The sequence below is a fragment of the Pinus tabuliformis genome, chromosome 6 (genome assembly GCF_031772625.1).
Source record: "Pinus tabuliformis cultivar Carrire ecotype Pingquan chromosome 6, CPIR1, whole genome shotgun sequence".
NCBI classification, from domain to species: domain Eukaryota; kingdom Viridiplantae; phylum Streptophyta; class Pinopsida; order Pinales; family Pinaceae; genus Pinus; species Pinus tabuliformis.
The window spans coordinates 1,513,264,521-1,513,277,579 of NC_142292.1; the positions used below are offsets into that span (position 1 = coordinate 1,513,264,521).

Genomic DNA, 13,059 nt, shown 5'->3' on the forward strand with positions numbered 1-13,059 from the left:
TGTTGCCCAGTTGAAAATGGTGGGCTGTAAGCACTCCAGAGCTAGTAGTAGTTGGGTCTTTGAGGCCTCATGATTGGCCAAAGAACCCGCTACCCGTGTCACTAGAAAGAGTATGGTGCGAAGAGGCATGTCCTCCACTGTCGGGATACCAACTTTCCCGCTCCGTGTTTTCACAGCCCGTGGGCACACTCGAGCCATGAGCTGATCAAGAGTCTCACCGCTGGGCCGTTGCCCCTCCAGGATGGGCATCTGGCCCCAGCGTGATAATCCAGTCAAAAAATAAATGTCCGTGGAATCAAACTCAATGTCCTGGCCACGGATTGTGAATTTCCCATCCACTGGGTTCCAAGCTCTGATTAAGAACTCAAGCAAGTCAGGTTGCGCCCTCAGGCGCGGAGTAAGGAAGAATTTCAAGAAACCGCATGCTCGCATTGCATTTCGGCATTCGGCAAGTGCATAGGCGGCTATATCCTCATCATCGTGAGATCTCTCTTGCCAAACAAAAGACATTTTTCCCTGCAAGACCATGAGAAAACATTAGGATGCTAACCGTTGAGATTTGTACGTTCAATTCTTAAAAAATAAATCTTTACGGTGCCAGCGCGGCTATTTTTAAAACAGTCGCGCTGATAATGCCGCACCGTTGTTTTTTCCTTGGGTCAGCGCATAAGAACACGTGTTTTCCGCGCTGACCCATGAGGTGGTACGTGTAAATATAAATCGATCAGCGCAGACCCGAGTGGGAAACCCGCGCTGACCGAGAGCGCACCAACGCTCAAAAAATTCGCCCAAAGGGCCACATCCCACCGTGGAATTGCTCAAAAAAAGGCTCAAAATGAAACACAGGGAGAGGAGAACCTACCTAGAACAAGCTGCCGGATGAGTGGTGTCTGTACGGGCTGGAAATCGCTCCGTCAACCTTGCAGCTCCTCAACGTTCTTCACAACTCAAAATGGTAACAATGGTAAAAAATGACTTTTACCCCCCTATTTATGGTAAAAAATTCATAATTAGCTATAATTTCTTATCAATGTGGGTTTTTGTCATATTTTTACCATGGATTTAGCACTTATATCACTATATTATGCTGTTATGCATGTTTTATTATGTTTCTACACATATCGAACAGGTTTATGCGGGTGGTGTTCTTGTGCAGGTTCTAGCAACCGGCGTGGTCATAACGATTCTTCGTGCACTTGGTCCCAAAAAATGTCGTCTTTAAGCTCTTTTCCGACATGAATCAAGAAAAGATGGCCGAGCTTCCTTTCGGATCGTTAAAAGGAACGAGAGGCGGTCGTTTTTAAGCTCTTTTTCCGACCGTTTAACTTAAAAAGATTTCCGGGTGTTTGTCGTTTCGCACTCGTTATTGGCTCTAAAACGACGTGCTTCCGACCGCTTTTTTACTTTTTCGGGTCGAAGCCACTATTCACGAAAAGTACTCCTCGATCGTAATGGTCGGGCGATTCTTTCGGGCATTGTTTTATACTTTTTCGGGCTCGAGAGACACAACTTTACGAAAAAGACCCCCCTGGAGTTTCCTTTTCCGCTGTCTTTTCAGACTCTCTAAACAAGAAAAGACGCCGAGTTTCTCCTTTGTCAGGCTCGTTAAAACTCAATGACATTGGACATCGTCGTAATGACACTTTCCAAGCATATGCTATCCCCGTCAAGCTTGTCATCCAAAAATAACCGGGGTACCTGCCAGAAATGGTGGGGAAAATGAAACTGTAATAATGGTCGTGTCGGCAGTATGTCGCTCTTGAACATGGCACTCATCTGCATTCGTGTCTGGGTGGGGCTTTCTCATCTTGTTATTACACTGGCCTCCATGGGTTTGGGTTATCCTATTTGACCTCTCATTTGCTCGTTGCCTTGTCACCATGACCTCTGCTCATTTGATGTCAGATACTGCCAAATCCGCTATTGTGTCGCCGATATGCTCAGGAGAAGTTGGCCTCTGCAAGATTACCACCCCTTCTGATGTCTCACACAAAATATTTCATCCTTCTCTGTCTCGTGTCGATGATGTGGGAAACATCATGGCCCACCTTCGATCAAGGTTACTTCTTGTCGACTTCAGCTCATTATCCAGGAAAGTGACCTAGAGACTCCCTTCAGGTGCCTTAGAGCCTGCATGCCTCAATGGCAGGTTCTTCGTGTTCGACGTGAGGTTTTCATCATTGGCCTCCGATCGGATGATTCTGCGGGTGTTCGACACCAGCTCATTGATTCACACGCCGCAGATTGTACCTATGAGTACCTTGAGGACCATTGTCATTATTGGTGGTACCTCTCGCGTCTGTTAACGGTTTTCATCATTGACCGGTAATCAGACGATGTTCATGCATGTTCGACTTCAGCTCATGTATTCACATGCTTAGACTTGTACTTTGTTCGGGTTGGGATGGAGCGCAAGACCGTGGCTTTTGTCTGTTGTGAACCAGGCTACGATTTTGTGGATTGTTATTACATGACTCATTGATGGATGGCTGCGCCCATACCTGAGTCTTTTGGATGGCTGCGACCATACCTTCTTATCATCATGGTCTCTTCAGCTGGATGGCTGCGTCCATACCACAGACCTTCTTTATATGTCTTTTGGATGGCTGCGCCCATGCCTGGACTACGTGTGATCGAGATATCAGTTGTACATTCATGTCGGTCCTTCCTGGTGGTGTTCCAGTTCAGCAGTTTTGTAAAGCATTTCACCCCTCCCACTCTCTCGGGCTTCATGCTTTAGGGGGCATCTGTTACGCAGTAATTTGTCACTGTCTCCCTGTCAGTCTCCCTACTGTCCCATGAAATCAAATGCACCATGCTCATGCTCTCTAAACTGGCCAAAAGACCCACTTTGCCTAAGTTTATTGCATCAGCGCGTCTGTTATTAAAATAACCGCGCTGACAGGCGGCTGATAGTGTAACTAATGTGCTGCCAGCGCGGAAGCACACGGGTTTCCCGCGCTGGTCGAATTTTATGCGCTAGCGCGTCCTATGAAAATATCAAGCCGCGCTGACACAGCCTGCTCTGTTACTGTGATGCGCTGTCAGCGCTCCAGTTCAGGTTATACCTGCGCTGATCCAGTTTGGGCGAATTTGTTCCAACAGCCAGCCTTCCAGATGGTTCCAGGCTTGGTTGTTGGCCTTGTGAGTTTCGCCCTCCCTTCTATGGCATGTCTGTTCGTCATTTGGAACCACCTTCCTTGAAGATAAGCTTGTCCTCCCACCATTCATGGAGACTCCTTCTCTATTTAAACCTCCACCATTACCATGAGCAGCTAGTTTTTGGATAGTGTGGAATTCATAGTGCTTAGACTGCTGCTGTTAGTAGGTAGTTGGTGTGACAAGTGTGGTTTTGCTAGAGGAAGCTTAAGGAAGGTTGTGAGTATTGCTTGTGTGAGAGAGAGCTTTGTTTTGGGAGATTCTACCTCCAAGGGTGAATGCTTAAGAGACTTGCTGGCTGGACCCTCAAGAGAAGGACTCAGTGTCAGAACATTGGTTGTACCTTTCTCTGTTATTGATTTAATAATAGATGACTACTGTTATGGTTCCATTCTCATTTGTCTTTGTAATGGTTAATGTGAATTACATCCTTTCTGACTGATGTATAATTGCTTTTATTAGATTTCACGCTTGTGTTTGTCTTTCTCTTCATGTGTGCAGGTATCTATTCACGGAGATCGTGGAGGATCGTGACCGGCCAGAGAGAAGGAGCGAGAGCGGCATCTCTTCATTGAACAACAGCGTTGGAATCCAAGTAGGTGTTCTTACCTCTCTTGTATTTGCAATTAGGAACTTGCACAGTAGCATTGATTGATTGTTGCTAGACCCATTCTGGGCTAGTAGGGATCGCCTCTATCCGTAGAGGGGATTTACCTCGCCAACAATTTGGATACACCATTTTGACCTCACATCAAGATATAATATCTTTTGCTCATCCATGTGAAGGAGATAAGGAAGAAGGAAGGACGAAGTTAATGAGAATAAGATCAAGCCCTCTTTGTCTTTGTCTCTCTCTGTCTCTCTCTCTCCCCCTATTAGTCCTCACATGTGTGGATCCATTCCCCTTTCATGACCTCACACATGTGAACATAAGTGTTGAATTTATGAAGTATTCACGAGCAACAGGACTAAAATATTGGGTGTAGAAAAAGGCCAAAATTTGGCGCTAGAAATCCTCACCATACTGAATTCAATGGGTGGACTTATGGCTTGACTAGGAGGCAATTGGAACAGGTTTTACCATGTCTTCTTTTGTTGTTAGTTTGACCTTGTGATTGTCTAGAAGATCTAGGTATGTCTCTTGTTGAACTGAATAATTTTTGTAAGGAAAAGTTTGTTGGGTCTTTCCCCCATGCGAGTTTTCCCAGTGTACATGTTTTTGTTCTTTTTTGGATGTCTCTTTATGATCTGACTGACATTTAGTTTCTATTGTTGAGATCTTTTGTGTAATTTCTTGATCATGAATAAGAATGCAAGAAAAGTGTAACTAAAGAAATCATAAGAAGAAGTAATTATCAATTTCGAAGATCTTATGAAAAATCAACAGTATTCCCTCCCTTCATTATTGCTAGGGGGTCCAAGGGGGTAGTGACAGTATTTTGGATCCCCCTAGTAGGGTTTAGAGAAACACTCCCAAAGAGAAAATTTTGGAAAATTTTCCTTGTAAATTAATGTAATTTCATAGTCAAACTGTACCATTCATCATTAGGTCATATATTTGGTGTTAGAATTTATGTTAATGTCTTTTTCCCTAGAAGTAAACCTTCTTTTCATGAATCCATTGTATTGTAGTGATGTATTATTGAGAGAACATTTTAATTGAGAGAGAGGATATTGTGAGAGAGTGAAGAGGAGGTTTAAAAAGATGTGTTGTAGGACATTGAGACTAAAATGGAGCTTCATGAGATCAAACAATATGAATTAGGCCTTGAAAAATGATACATATCCTCTCTAATTGGAATTTGGACTCTAGCTAGGATATGGGAAACATTACGAGGTTTTCCACATGATATATAGGAGACAAAGCCTATCAAGGAGTAAAATAAGGGACTAAGTTAGAAAATATTATTGAGGATGATTTACACAAAGAAGGCCTCCAATCATGAAATAAATCCTCTCTAAGGGATGTCTAGCCTCCATGTGGGATATAGTTTCCATTTGTGGGTTTGTGTGCCATAATTGACTCTTGAGATCTTAATGTTAAAGTTTATATCCTTTATAATCTTTATGCACCACATAAGGCATTCAAGGCCTTAAACATGGTTAGGGAAGGAAGATAAGGTCCTAAGGCCCTATTTGAATTTTCATAGGACCAAGATTCTTATAGTAGTCCTCAAATAACTACAAAGGATGTTTTAGGTAATGCTTGGCCACTTTAGGGGATCTTTAATGGCATCGTTAATATGTTTTAGATAGTAAGAATGGGTATTGAGACTTCTGTCATGGATAAGGAATATAAAAAAATAACTCCTACCTAAAATGAACCTTTTTGAGCTCAAGCACCATGAACTAGGTATCAAACAACAAAACAAATATTTTATAGAATATCTTTATCCTTTGGCCATTATGAGTTTTTCAATACCATATATGGGCACCAATGCATATATCAGGCCTAAGGGAGGAAAACAAGGAATTTAGGCCCTAAATGAATCTTTCTCATGCTCAAAGGCCATGAACATGACCTCTAATTAGGAATACGAGCACTATTTATATGTTTTGAAAAATATGAATGGGTCTCAAGATCTCTACCATGGTTGAGGGAGTGAAAAAAACCCTTGTGTCCTAAAAGAATATTCTCAGTATTTATAGCCATCAACAAAACCTCTAAGGAATTTCCAAGTGATATTTAGCTTATAAGTGTTAAGTGAGTGGCTTTAAGAGGTTTTGAACACCATTCTTGGGTCTGAAGGCCTCCATGTTGGACCTTGGTTCCATTAGGAGGTTTTTTGGCACCATGGATGGCACTAGGGTCCTTAACAATAGATAATGGATGAATATAAGTTGCTTAAGCCCTATTTGAATCTTCTCAGGATCAAAACTCTTCAAGTATTCCTTGAATAACCATGTTAGATCTCTATAGGGGATGTTCAACTTGCAATTGAAAATATGCACACCATTAGTATGTTTTGCAAAACAAGAATGATTGAGTGAGGAAAGCATGGGCCCTAGGAAATAAATGAAACTTGTGAGTATCAAGGGCCATGAAGGCCTTCAACCGCCACATGATCATATGTAAGGGATATTTTGGCTTGAGATGCATTATCAATGCCATTCAAAGACCAATATTATCACTCTATAAATATTTAATATCGGTATGCATGGGGTGCAAACAAGAGGAACCTTTGTATGTACTTTTAGAAGTTATATGCTAAGATGGGTATATTTAATGTTATCATGGTTATTAGACAAAAGAACAAGAATGATATAAATTTTTGATAGTGTGAATCTTTTAACACAATAGAACATATTTGTTAACTTAGTTTTTTTCTATTTAATTCAACATAAAACCCTAATAGTTTAAAATACAAAAACAACAAAACCTCTATTTTTATAAATGCATCTTAGTATCACCATTTTATATATTACTTTTAAATAATTTATACAAATCCAATATTCATATAAAATAAACTATACAAATTTCTATTATTATTATTATTATATATACACCCTTTACTATATTTTGTTTCTTGTTTCTTTTATCTTCGAATAGATATAATTTTTTTTTGTTAAATATGTTATCACTCAAGAAAAAATATTTTAAATTCTGAACATCAATTTTTTAAATTTGTCAAAGGGTTGGTGTTAGTTTTGGGTCTAGTATTTTCATCTTGTTTTAGAGTCTTGTTAAGAGTCTTGTTAGTATGTCAAATGGGGTCAATTCTCTGTTTTAGTCTATCATTGGTCTCATATCTCACATGAATATCATATGTCGAAACTCATTTCAAAGTTCATAGCGCAGAAACCCGGTCTAGATGATTTTGTAGCGCAAAACACCGATTTTGCACTAACTGCGCAACGAAATCGGGAATTCGTGCTGATCCATAGAAAATCTCACCCCAGCTGTCATATTTACCAAAATCTGTTGTGTTTTCATCAACAGTTGTCAGCTTATACACTTCGTCTATCATATCCAACCTCTTATCCTCATCATTAGGTCGTTAGGTGTCCTGGGACTGGCACATGTTTGCTGTTGTACTTTGCTCTGTGGTTTTGGTCGTTCAACTAGGCTTTTCGAAATGGTATCAGAGCAATCGGGGAAATAATAGATAAATGCCAGGTACTGGATTCAATAGTTTCACATGGATGTTTTCTTCAGAAATGCAATATCGAGCATTCCATTGTTGGAATTCGTTCACGTCTCGAATCTGGAGTTGAATTAAAGGATACCATGATGATTGGCATTAACTATTATGAAACAGAGGCTGAAGATTGCAGCACTCCTAGTAGAAGGGAAATTACCTATTGGAATTGGAAAGAACACAAAAATAAGGAATTGTATCATTGACAAAAATGCAAGGATTGGAAAGAATGTTATGATTTCAAACACTGATGTGGCAATGCCTGAGGAGCCTTCTGCAGACCCTAAAACAATACTTTCTATCATACTAGGCAGTGGAGCAAGAACACGGCTTTTTCCTCTTACAGGAAGAAGAGCCAAACCGGAAGTACCAGTTGAGGTGCATACAGACTCATTGATGTACCAATGAGCAATTGCATTAACAGTGGGATCAATAAGATATTCATCTTAACACAGTTTAATTCTCAGTCTCTAAATCATCACATTTCTGAGGCATATGGTTTTGGAAATGGTGTGAACTTTGGTGATGGCTTTGTGGAGGTTCTAGCGGCTACTTAGACTCTAGGTGAAGATGGGATGACTTGGTTTCAGGGCACAGCAGATGCCGTGAGGCAATTTATGTGGTTTTTTTCAAGATCCGAGGAATAGGCATATAGAACATGTTATTATTTTGTCGGATGACCATCTCTACCGTATGAACTATATGGACTTTGTACAGAAACACACTGATAAGGAGGTTGATATCACAATTTCATGTGTCTCGATGGATGACAGTCGTGCTTTTGATTTTGGTCTCATGAAAATTGATGATAGAGGTCGCGTGCTTTATTTTAGTGAGAAACCTAAGGGGGCATTTCTTCTTCTTGGCTATATGTATAGTGGTTCAGGGACAACAATCAAAGAAAACTCCAGGGAAGAGATATCTAGGGAGGCTCTCACTATTGATAATGGGGAACAAATTTCTTGTGGTTCAGATATCCGGAAGGCATTACCACTTCTGCAAGAAGTTTACGGGGATAGCATGCACAAGGTCTTACATGTTGGTCTTGACGCGTGTTCTATAACCTCCAAACTGTTAAAGGAAGATGACACTGAAGCTTGGGGTATTGAGCCATTTGATCTAACATCCACACTAGACAATTCCTGTAAGAATTTGATTCAAAAGGGTATTGTACGGGTTGCAGACATCAAATTTCCTTTACCTTGCAAAGCACAATCATTCCCAATTGTGCTTGTTTTAGATATTTGTTCCCAAAATACCTGAATAAGACACTACTAGAGCTTGCTAGAGTCTCAGTTGAGGCACTTGTTCTGTTTGTTGGCACTCCAGGTCATTATACTTCAAAATTAGCAAAAGCTATTCAACTGAGCAAAGCTGGAAGGCCTGCAAAATTACGGGGTCAATCATGGTGGCAAAGATACTTCGAGTCATTGGGACTACAAGAAAATGAGAGCATGACCAGAAAATTTGAGCTGCTTCAGACGCAAAAGTCCCTTTCGATTTAAGAACCATAGCTTGCATGCTTTCCAAGTTGAGGTTTGTTTAATGCAATGAAAGACGGTCATGATGGAAATCATGAAAGGTTTTGTTCAATTTATTCATTTCTGATTCAGGAAAAGATGCAGGGCATTTCACTGCTGCATGAGAATTATATAAAGCACAGGAAGATGTTGTAGCTGCTTGTAAAGAATTTGGCATTAAAGTTACCCTATTCCATGGCCATGGTGGGAGGTTCAAGCTTGGCTGCAAGTGACACATCAAGCACAATGATGCAGAAATTATGGGATTCGAATCTGACATTAGAGGCACCAGAGATTGATGAGGATGGTCACAGTGATTTCTCTCCAAGGCAGTCAGTTGATGGTACAGAATCAGTAAAATCAGGATATCCATTGTTAGGTCTTGCGAATACATTTTATACCTTGGAGCAGAGAACAATTTCAACCTTTTTACAGTGAGGAAAAATAGCGATGCTGCAACTGATGAAGAGAGAGGAAAATTGGAAGTTGTAGGTGAATACCACTTAGGAGAGTTTGTTGTATCTTATTAGGCATGGATCTCTTGTTATGCGTCTGCCAGATTCAGAATCTAGCCAGATTCCTACAGTTATATTTGGAACAGTCAATGGTGTTATTGGTGTCATTGTATCTCTTCCTCAGGAGCAATATCCGTTTCTTGAAAAGTTGCAAACAAATCTTGTCAAGGTGATCAGGGGAGTAGGGGACTTAAGCCATGAACAGTGGCGATCATTTAGCTATGAAAGGAAGATTGTGTTTTTGAAATTACACAGCAGTTTCGTAGCGCGCTTAAACTGCTGTAGCTACATGTTACAATTCGGTTGATCAATTATGATTGACAAAGCGGAAAATCTTTTTGAAAGGTTTTGTCATCACACATGTATATGGGAAAGGCTTACAGCACATGAAGAAAGTGGCACCTCAAATAGATTGTTGGCTGATTAAAGAAGATCAGCATGGTTAATTAGTTCCGAATATCTTTGAGGAAACCAAAAGCATGAAAGCAGGGGCAGTTTCCTACTTCTCAACAGTAGTAAAGGGATAAGACATTAAGGATCAGTAAGGAGCTTCGAACATCTACCACAGCTAAATTCAAGGAGACCACTTGTCATAGAATAGGATTTGATTGTAATTAATGATATTACCATGATGATGATAGAGTTAGATTCCTAATTGTCTTAGGTTTCTAAAACGTCTAGTTAGCAGTTTCTTGCATTTAATAAGTAGTTAAAGTTTGAATAGGTGTCATAGCAAGCAGAATTCGAGTTCCCCTAATGCCGGAGGAGGAATCTCAGCCTTGTAAAGAATTCTATATATAGGAAAGAGGGCAATGTACCAGGGGTTGGAAATTTATTGAAAAAAGCTCTGCTATTGTGCTATGTATATGACTCTATTTTAGTAATACAAGACTTGGCTTTACTTCTCAGGAATCAGAAGGAGTTTACTGTTCAGAATGTTGTGTATTATCTTCTCTTCAATATTTGCAGTGGTATAGATATGTGATTACTTAGAAATCACTGATTGTGCTCTAATTTCCTTCACATATTTATAAACTGTGTTGTCCTGTATGTTTCTGGTGTATTCTGAATGGTTAAATTTTGTATGCCCTGACTTCTATATGAGGTTGATGTCATTGTTATTTTGAAACGAATTTGACTCCATAAGCCCAATGGATACTTTCTAGTTGTGTTTCCACCACTCATATTTTTACATTCATTTCATAAGAGTTAGCCATCTTTATCATAATCAAAGATCATTAATCCTTTGAGAGAGCCCTCTCAGGTTGGGGAGGCTAAGCCTCAGCCTAAAGTAGGTTTGAAATAGTTACTTGAAGTCTACCTGATCAGCACCCTGTCAGGGTCTGATTTTGAGATAACAAAATATAAAATTAATTAACTCAAATACTACATTAACATTCCAACTCAAAATTTCACACTAATTTTCTACACATAGATAGCCTAAAAAAATTAAAAAATAAGCATGTACCAATTTGAACTCTTACAAATATACCTGGTGTAACCAAGGAATCATAGTTCAATGGATCTTAAGTTTATCTCAACGAAAACATAATACCCAATCAAATGCATTTAGACATGTATTCAATTCAATATTGGAGTCCAAAATTTTTAGCTATATCCTCTCCCTAATGAATTCAATAAGAGAGTATCATATCTGGGGATTTTTTTTAAGATGAAATACAACTAAATGGTGAATTTTATTATAATATTTTTAGATGTGTGAATATTTTATATTATTTAAATATCTCATATCTTATTTTATGGTAGAAATATCACACTATATATCTTAAGAAATCATATTCATGTATTTTTAAGCAAAAAGACATTTTTTCCTATATAGTTTTCAAGCACATGGCATTGAGTGCTCCATAGTACGTTATATGATGTCATTAAGTCTATTTAAAATTTTTGTATACTCCATTGTATGGCGCCTTAAGAGGTAAGATTGACTATCAAAACTGAAATTATGTTTTGTTAAAATTTATGATATAAAAGGTATGTATACAATCGTTTTCTTTAAAATATTAATGTATTGATATTATATATTTTATTAAGTTTGAACCATTTAAATTAAAATAAGAAATCTCATAATAGTATCATAAACGTTAGGAAAAATGATCAAAATATCTTTTAAATATCTTAATGGTTGGAGAAATGAATTGTATAAACTTTATATAATTTTCCATCATCAAAAAAAAATTATAATTGGAAATATAATTTAAATGATCCAATATATAATATGAAATTCATTTTAATTTTAGGTTTTGTATTTTTAATATAATGTTGTATTGAGTTAATTTTGTTCGAACAAATAATGTATTTTTAATTAAGTTTCGATTGAAATTTTTTATTTCTAAGTAAATAATATAAATAGAGTTATATTTTTAAGGTTTTTAAAGAAATATTGTGGAAAATAAATTTATATGATTTTATCTAAGTAATTGATTTATGTTAATTGTTTAATATATTATTGATTTTACTTGAATGAGTAATGGTTTTAGCATGTAACTTTGTTGATAACTTACATAGTACAACTTCTAATACTTACAAGGAGGTTGGTAATGAATTTTTATTTTGTAGGGAGGTTAGTGATGACTTTTGTTATAAAATGAATCAAAGGATATCTATTCTAGCTTTAAGAGTAAATATGTTTCTTATGCTATCTATAATATTCCATATGCAAATACATGCATATTCGTATTTTATACTTGTTTTAGGGATTGGGATAGTAAAAAGATGGCCATATATATCTTTTGAGCGCCATTTCTTTATTTCATACAATATTATATTATGTGTCTTATGATTACAAGCATTTTCTCAAATTATGAGTTTTTATAAAATTTGTGGTTACATATGTCATTTCAATTTATTATTTTTTAATTTTATTGAGTTTGACAAAAGTTAAAAGGAATATACAACAGTGTGTTGGAGACAACTTAAATGGTTGAATATATAGTTATAAATGCATGCTAAGTTTTGATTTAATACATTTTTTACAATATTGCACTTTCTATTGCTGAGCATTAAAGAATATTTGTTCTAGCTTATAAATTGTATGTTGACATTGTTACATATTGTAAATCCATTAGGAATGACATGCATATTTTTCTTAAGAAGATACCAATATATATCTTCTAAGTAAATTTTCCTTATTTCTTGTAATAACATATTATATGATTTGTAGTTACAAGCATTCTCTTAATTTATAAGTTTTATATAATTTGTGTTTACATGCATTTTCAATTTATGATATTTTAATTTTATGAACTTTAATCCAAGCTTGCCAACTTTTGTTATAGTATTGAAATGCATTTACTTTATTTGAGAAAACATCATTTATTTTACTTGAACAAACAATGCTATTTTTAATTAGGTTTATACTTACAAATCTTGTTATTATTAATTAGGTAATTCCATTTCCACCAATTCAAAATAATTTACATAAAATTAATATTTTATTCTTATCATTTTACCCTTTTTAATGAAATCTATAACCCCTTCCAATTTATCTATTTTGATCTCCTTTGTAAGATTGATATTATGATCATGGTTCACAAAACTATAAAGGCAATTTGTTATTTGACCTATCTCAAATAATTTTGTTGTAGAAGGTTCCTTAAAGAGCTTATTTGAATGATTTTTACCAAAATCGTCCATATCATTGAAATCTATTTAATAAGATATCTATGTTAAGAAGAGAAATGCTCAAATTATCAATAAATCAAT

The 13,059-nt window shown here is 37.0% G+C and overlaps 1 pseudogene; it reads left to right on the top strand.

Moving 5' to 3' along the window:
• The first annotated feature begins 8,000 nt into the window (after positions 1-8,000).
• Positions 8,001-8,803, top strand: LOC149264409 (putative pectin methylesterase CGR2 pseudogene; annotated as a pseudogene).
• The last annotated feature ends 4,256 nt before the right edge of the window (positions 8,804-13,059 follow it).